Source organism: Ranitomeya variabilis, chromosome 5 (assembly GCF_051348905.1).
Source record: "Ranitomeya variabilis isolate aRanVar5 chromosome 5, aRanVar5.hap1, whole genome shotgun sequence".
NCBI lineage: Eukaryota > Metazoa > Chordata > Amphibia > Anura > Dendrobatidae > Ranitomeya > Ranitomeya variabilis.
Window position 1 is genome coordinate 174808735 of NC_135236.1, and position 6246 is coordinate 174814980.

Genomic DNA, 6246 nt, shown 5'->3' on the forward strand with positions numbered 1-6246 from the left:
TCTATAGTAAAAGATAGAATGTTAAAAAAAATTAAAAAAAAGGTTATACTCACCTCAGCGGCTTCCGTTCCTAGTGCTGTGTGTTCAGGACCTTCCATTGATGTAGCGGTCACGTGACCGCGGGTCATGTGACCGCGACGTCATCACAGGTCCTTCACACACACCTCGGAAGCCTCTGAGAAGGTCGGGCCGCCAGAAGGTGAGTATATCGCTATTTTTTATTTTAATTCTTTTTTTTTTTACCACTTATATGGTGCCCAATCCGTGGAGGAGAGTCTCCTCTCCTCCACCCTGGGTACCAACCGCACTTGATCTGCTTACTTCCCGCATGGTGTGCACAGCCCCGTGCGGGAAGTAAGCAGATCAATGCACTCCTATGTGTGCAGAATCACCGCGATTCCGCAATTTTAATGAACATGCTGCGTTTTTTTCTGGATTGCGATTCCGCTCAGGAAAAAAATGCAGCATGTGCACAAAAAATGCGGATTGCATTCTGTTACATAGGATGCTTAATGTTAGTTTTTTTTTCGCGGTTTTATAGCGTTTTTATAGCGAAAAACCGCAAAAAATCTGCTACGTGTGCACACAGCCTCATAGGTAAATATTGGTAAGAATGTATAAGCATAGATAAATACAAGTAAGAGAGGATATGCATAGGTAAAAAAGGATAAGAATAGGTAATAATGAATAAGTATAGATAAGTGTATATAAGAACGAGTAAGTATAGCTAGGTATAAGTAAGAAAGTATAAGTATAGGTAAGTAAGGATAAGTGTAGGTAATAGATGATAAGTATACAAAAAAGGTTAAGTATAATTAAGAAAAAATAACTGCTTAAGTATTGGTAAGAAAATATAAGTATCGGTAAGTAAGGATAAGTGTAGGTAAGTAAGGATAAGTATAGGTATGCAAGGAAATGTGTAGGTACGAGAGACTAAGTATAGGAAAAGATGGAAAAGTATAGGTAAGGGCAGTCTCACACGTCCAGATAATTCCGGTACCGGAAACAATCGGTACCGGAATTATCCGTGTCCGTGTGCCCCTGCGTTTCTGGTGAACATCAGTGTGGCACACGTGCGGCACACTTGTGCCACCCGTGTGCCCACTGGGTACCACACGCACCGTGCTGGGTACCACACGTACCAGCATCTGGTGCTGAATCCGCAATTCATATGTTCCCTGCAGCAGCGTTTGCTGCAGAGAAAATATGAATAATAGTGTTTAAAATAAAGATCTATGAGAGTATTTTCAGAACAGCGGGGGGGGGGGGGGGCGCACAGGGGGTGGGAGGGCGGCGGACAGATAGATCTTTATTTTAAACACTATTATTCATATTTTCTCTGCAGCAAACGCTGCTGCAGGGAACATATGAATCGCGGATTCAGCACCAGTGGGGGGGACAGCGCTTACTGTAGCGCTGTCCCCTGCACGGCACACGGACTGCAAACGGAGAACGTCCGTGTGCGGTCCGTGTTTTACACGGACCCATTGACTTTAATGGGTCCGTGTAATACGTGCGCTCCCACGAACACTAACATGTCTCCGTGTTTGGCACACGGAGACACGGCCCGCAAAAAATCAATGACATCTGCACAGATGCATTGATTTTAATGGGTCTACGTGTGTCAGTGGCTCCGGTACATGAGGAAACTGTCACCTCACGTACCGGAGCCACTGACGTGTGAAACCGGCCTAAGAAAGTATAAGGTAAGGTAAATAGAGGTAAAAAAGGAGGTATGGATAAGTATAAATAAGTAAGGATAAGTGTAGGTAAGAGGATAAGTATAGGTAAATATGATAAGAATAGGTAAATAAGGATAACTGTGGGTAAGGAAGAATAAGTATAGCTAAAAAAGGATAACTATAAGTAACAAAGGATAAGTATAGGTAAGAAATTAAAGGCATAGGTAAATATAGGTAACAAAGGATAAGTATAGATAATTATAGTTTTGTAATATTTATAGTAAATAAATAAAAAAATAGAATTGTTCAGGGGTTTCTAAGTCAGAGTAAATGTAAAATAATCCATTCTACATCATCATTACACTTTTTCAGTCCTTTCTTATTTGCCTCCATGTAATCTAGAGCATTGCTGGCTTCCATAGAGCCAGGACACTGATGCCCATCCCTCCATGTCACTGCCCTTCAGTCTTGCCTTCAATATCTGATCTAGAATGATCTGACTATATACATGTACATGTCATTGTGTAGTCACAGGCTCTTGGCTCCTGTAGACGCCGTCTCCCTGCACCTTACCAAATACAGACACATAATTAGAGAACATGGACGAGATAACAGAACCCGAGCCTTTACACCTACAGATATTACAATTTCTACAGAATCAGATTGCGGTCAGTCTCAGGGTGCGGCCCCCCGGTGCGGCTGCAGACCACATACACACGGGGGCAGAATGAGGACATAATGTGTAAGCAGCCAACCTTGTGTTTGTTGGGACGGGTGGTCGCCTGACTGTTTACGCTGCACAATTATCGGGAAATGACGCATCCTAAGATCAATCATCCCCTATAATCGCCCAGTGTAAGTGCCCCCTTAGTTACACACAATCTTTATATAGTCTAGAGATAAAGATAAGGTAGAAATATAAGTATTAGATCAGTATATAATACCCCATGTATAGGGGTGACAGGGCCTATCCAGCGCTGACACTGCAGTGACCCAGGGATTAGCCAATCGCCAGGACATGGGGTCAGGAAGGAATTTTTCCCCACACATGGGGTTGTTTCGCCTTCCTCTGGGTCACATTTTATGCAGTAAATCCTATAAATGGCGCTGGATGATTACATTAAATTAAACTAAATAATATAATAGATAACAATAAAAATTAATAAACCCCATTCATTGTGTCTGCGTCTTCTTTATATTCTCTTATTATAATGTTGGACGGCTGTAGTGATTGTGATAAATGGCGGGGAATAAAGAGTTAATCCAATACTTTTTGTGTGGAGTTGGGTCACGTGATCTCGCTGCCGATTCTTTCCCCTCATGACAGTGATGTTATGGCGTCTGTCATATGGCTTTCCCACACTGATGTCACTGCCCCAATAAGCCCCACATCATCCATCACATGTAGTACATGGCATAGGGCTGACGCCATCAGCGACTGTAAGCCAAGTGTAGTCTCCTCCACTAATGTCCTGCAGGCCACAGATCATGTAGAGGACGCCATATTCCATAGTCACTGTACTTACCCCGCAGGAGCTCCACACCGAGCACCATCTCAGGAGCCTCCAGCCCATCACATATGGAAAGGTGACCTGGAGCAAGGGGATGTAATGGGATAGAATATATTAGTGCAGCAAGAGATGGATTCGGGGGATAGAGATGGAAAAGGAGGTGTCGTTGGCCATACAGAACAAGGAGGTACAGGGGCAGGATAAAGATGGTGGGAACAGGACGCCACAAGGTAAAGTTATAATTGTAGTAAGCTGAACTGGCAACATGGCCACAAGCCTGAGAGCCAAGAAGTGGCATGTGTCCCTGATAATGAGGCCAGAAAGAACATCAAAGCAAGAGAAAATGCACTGAAATAATGTTCAACACAAAAACTTTTAAGGTTAAGATAGAGTAAGTTCACACAGGGCGTTTTTACTGCATTTTTTTGCTGCTTTTTTATGCTAATTTTCAGCTGCTTTTTACAGTACCAGCAAAGCCTATGAGATTTTAGAAATCTCATGCACACACATTGGTTTTTTGTGTGATCAGTATTTTGTGCTTTGCAGTGTTTTTTTGACATAGGGCATGTCACTTCTTTAAGCGTTTTTTCAGCGTTTTTCACCCATTGACTTGAATGGATGGTGAAAAAATGCTGCAAATACACAGGTTGACTTTTCTTGCAGCGTATTTGCTGCAGAAAAGTCAAGGAGAACCGGATGTGACGTCACACCCGACTCTGCTACATCTAGATGGCAGGCTGCATGATGTGTTCATGCAGCCTGTCATCCAGCAGAGCGGACCCAATCCCCATTCACTTGAATGGGGGGGTCCGACATTACAGTGTTTGACACTCTAGCAAATAGATCAATGGCTGCACTCAACTGTACTAAAGCAACGAAATGTGCGATACATGAAATGTGAATAGCTTAATGGCTTGTGAAATCTATGAAAAAACACATGAGATGCTTAATAATAATAATAATAATCTTTATATAGCGCTAACATATTCCGCAGCGCTTTACAGTTTGCACATATTATCATTGCTGTCCCCGACTGGGGTCACAATCTAAATTCCCTATCTGTATGTCTTTGGAATGTGGGAGGAAACCGGAGTACCCGGAGGAAACCCACGCAAACAAGGAAAGAACATACAAACTCTTTGCAGATGTTGTCCTTGGTGGGGTTTGAACCCAGGACTCCAGCGCTACAAGGCTGTAGTGCTAACCACTGAGCCACCGTGCTGCTTAGCACAAGATTTGGCCAAAAAATGTGAGCCCATCCACCAAACGTCAAGGTAATCTCAGATCGGATGGGTCCCTGACCTGACTGCCTAGTGTGAACACTTACCTCTGGCTAATAACATGGTAAAGCCTGCATTTATAGACAGGTCGGAACCAACTATGCTTGGATGTAATTAAAATCACAGCATGGTGAAGGGCGGGGCGTTCAAGTCAGAAAAAATAGTACATAGTAAATATAGGTAAACTGACTGAACAGCAATGTTTGACACTCTGTCATATGCATGACAGTGCAGCAAGCATCGCTTCTGGTCGGCCAGGAAATCATTCCCACCGGTCAGAGAGCCGCGGTTCCAATGCTGTCAGAAGACAGCGGGATCGCTCAGCTGTGATCGGAGGTGTAAACTCACCTCCAATCACTGGTGTCAGCTGATAGGACTACTGCTCCCATCATCTGACACCTACAGCCACTAATTACAGTGACAGCAGGAGCGGCGGATTCAAGTCTTCATCTGCCGCTCCTGCACTATAAATAATTAAAAAAAAAAAAAAACGGCATGTGTTCCCCCCTAATTTTGATAACCAGCCAGGCAAAACTCACAGTTGGGGGCTACAACCCCCAGCTGTCAACTTCAGCAAGGCAAGTTATCACAAATAGAGGGGTCCTCACACTTTTTTTTAAAATTATTTAAATAAATAATTTAAAAAATGGCGTGGAGTCCCCCCCATTTTTGACAACCAACCTTGCTAAAGCTCACAGCTGAGGGCTGGCATTCTCAGGCTGGTAAGGAGCCATTGATATAGCCCCCCCCCTTCCAGCCTAAAAATAGCAGCCCGCAGCTGCACAGAAAAGGCGCATCTATTAGATGCACCAATTCTGGCGCTTTGCCCGGATCTTCCCACTTGCTTTGTAGCCATGGCAAGCAGGGTAATAAGGGGTTAATGTCACCTTGCTATTGTAAGGTGACTTTAAGCAGGCTTAGTAATGGAGAGGTGTCAATAAGATCCATTACTAATCCTATAGCAATTAAAGGGTTAAATAAACACACAGACACACACACACACACATGCAGAAAAGTCTTTTAATGAAATAAAACACCAGGCAGTTTTGACCATCTTTTTTTATTGTTCTGCTATTCCAAAGCGAAGCCCGCGATCTTCTGTAATAAAAATAAAATAAAAAAGCAAAAGTATACTCCCTGATCCGTCATAGTCCTATATCAAGTGTCCCACGCAGCTTACATACAGGGAGTGCTGGTAATGCAACCATTCCCGGCTGTAAGCGACTGGGAAATGAATGAGACACAGTGGGCACAGGCTCAGTAACTAGTGGTGACATCTCCGAGCCTGCGCGTCCTCACAGCCTGACCTCAGGTAACCTCTGCACCGTGGTCAAAATGCCGGGGAAGAGGATACCGCAGGTAATGTATCTATTCTATCATTCTATCTATTCATTCTATTATTCTATCCATCTAACCATTCATTCTATCTATTCATTCTATCTATCTACAGGAAGTTGTTTTTTTTTCTCTGAGTGCACTCAACTTAATTGGCATGCACAAAGAGAAAAAAAAACGCATGAAAAAAACGCACCAAAAACGCACCTAAGCCTGCGTTTTTGGTGCAGCTTCTTTCCTGCCAATATGATCAGGTTTTGCTGCAGAAAAAAAGCAGCTTACTTTACAACATTAAACAGCCTAATAAAAGGGTATTTCCACCATAAATAGTTTTTGCCCATCCACAGGATAAGTCATCACTGTCTGATAGATGCACGCCAATTCCAATGTATAGATAGATGGCCGTGCATATTCGTGGTCCTCTTCACTGATTTCCAT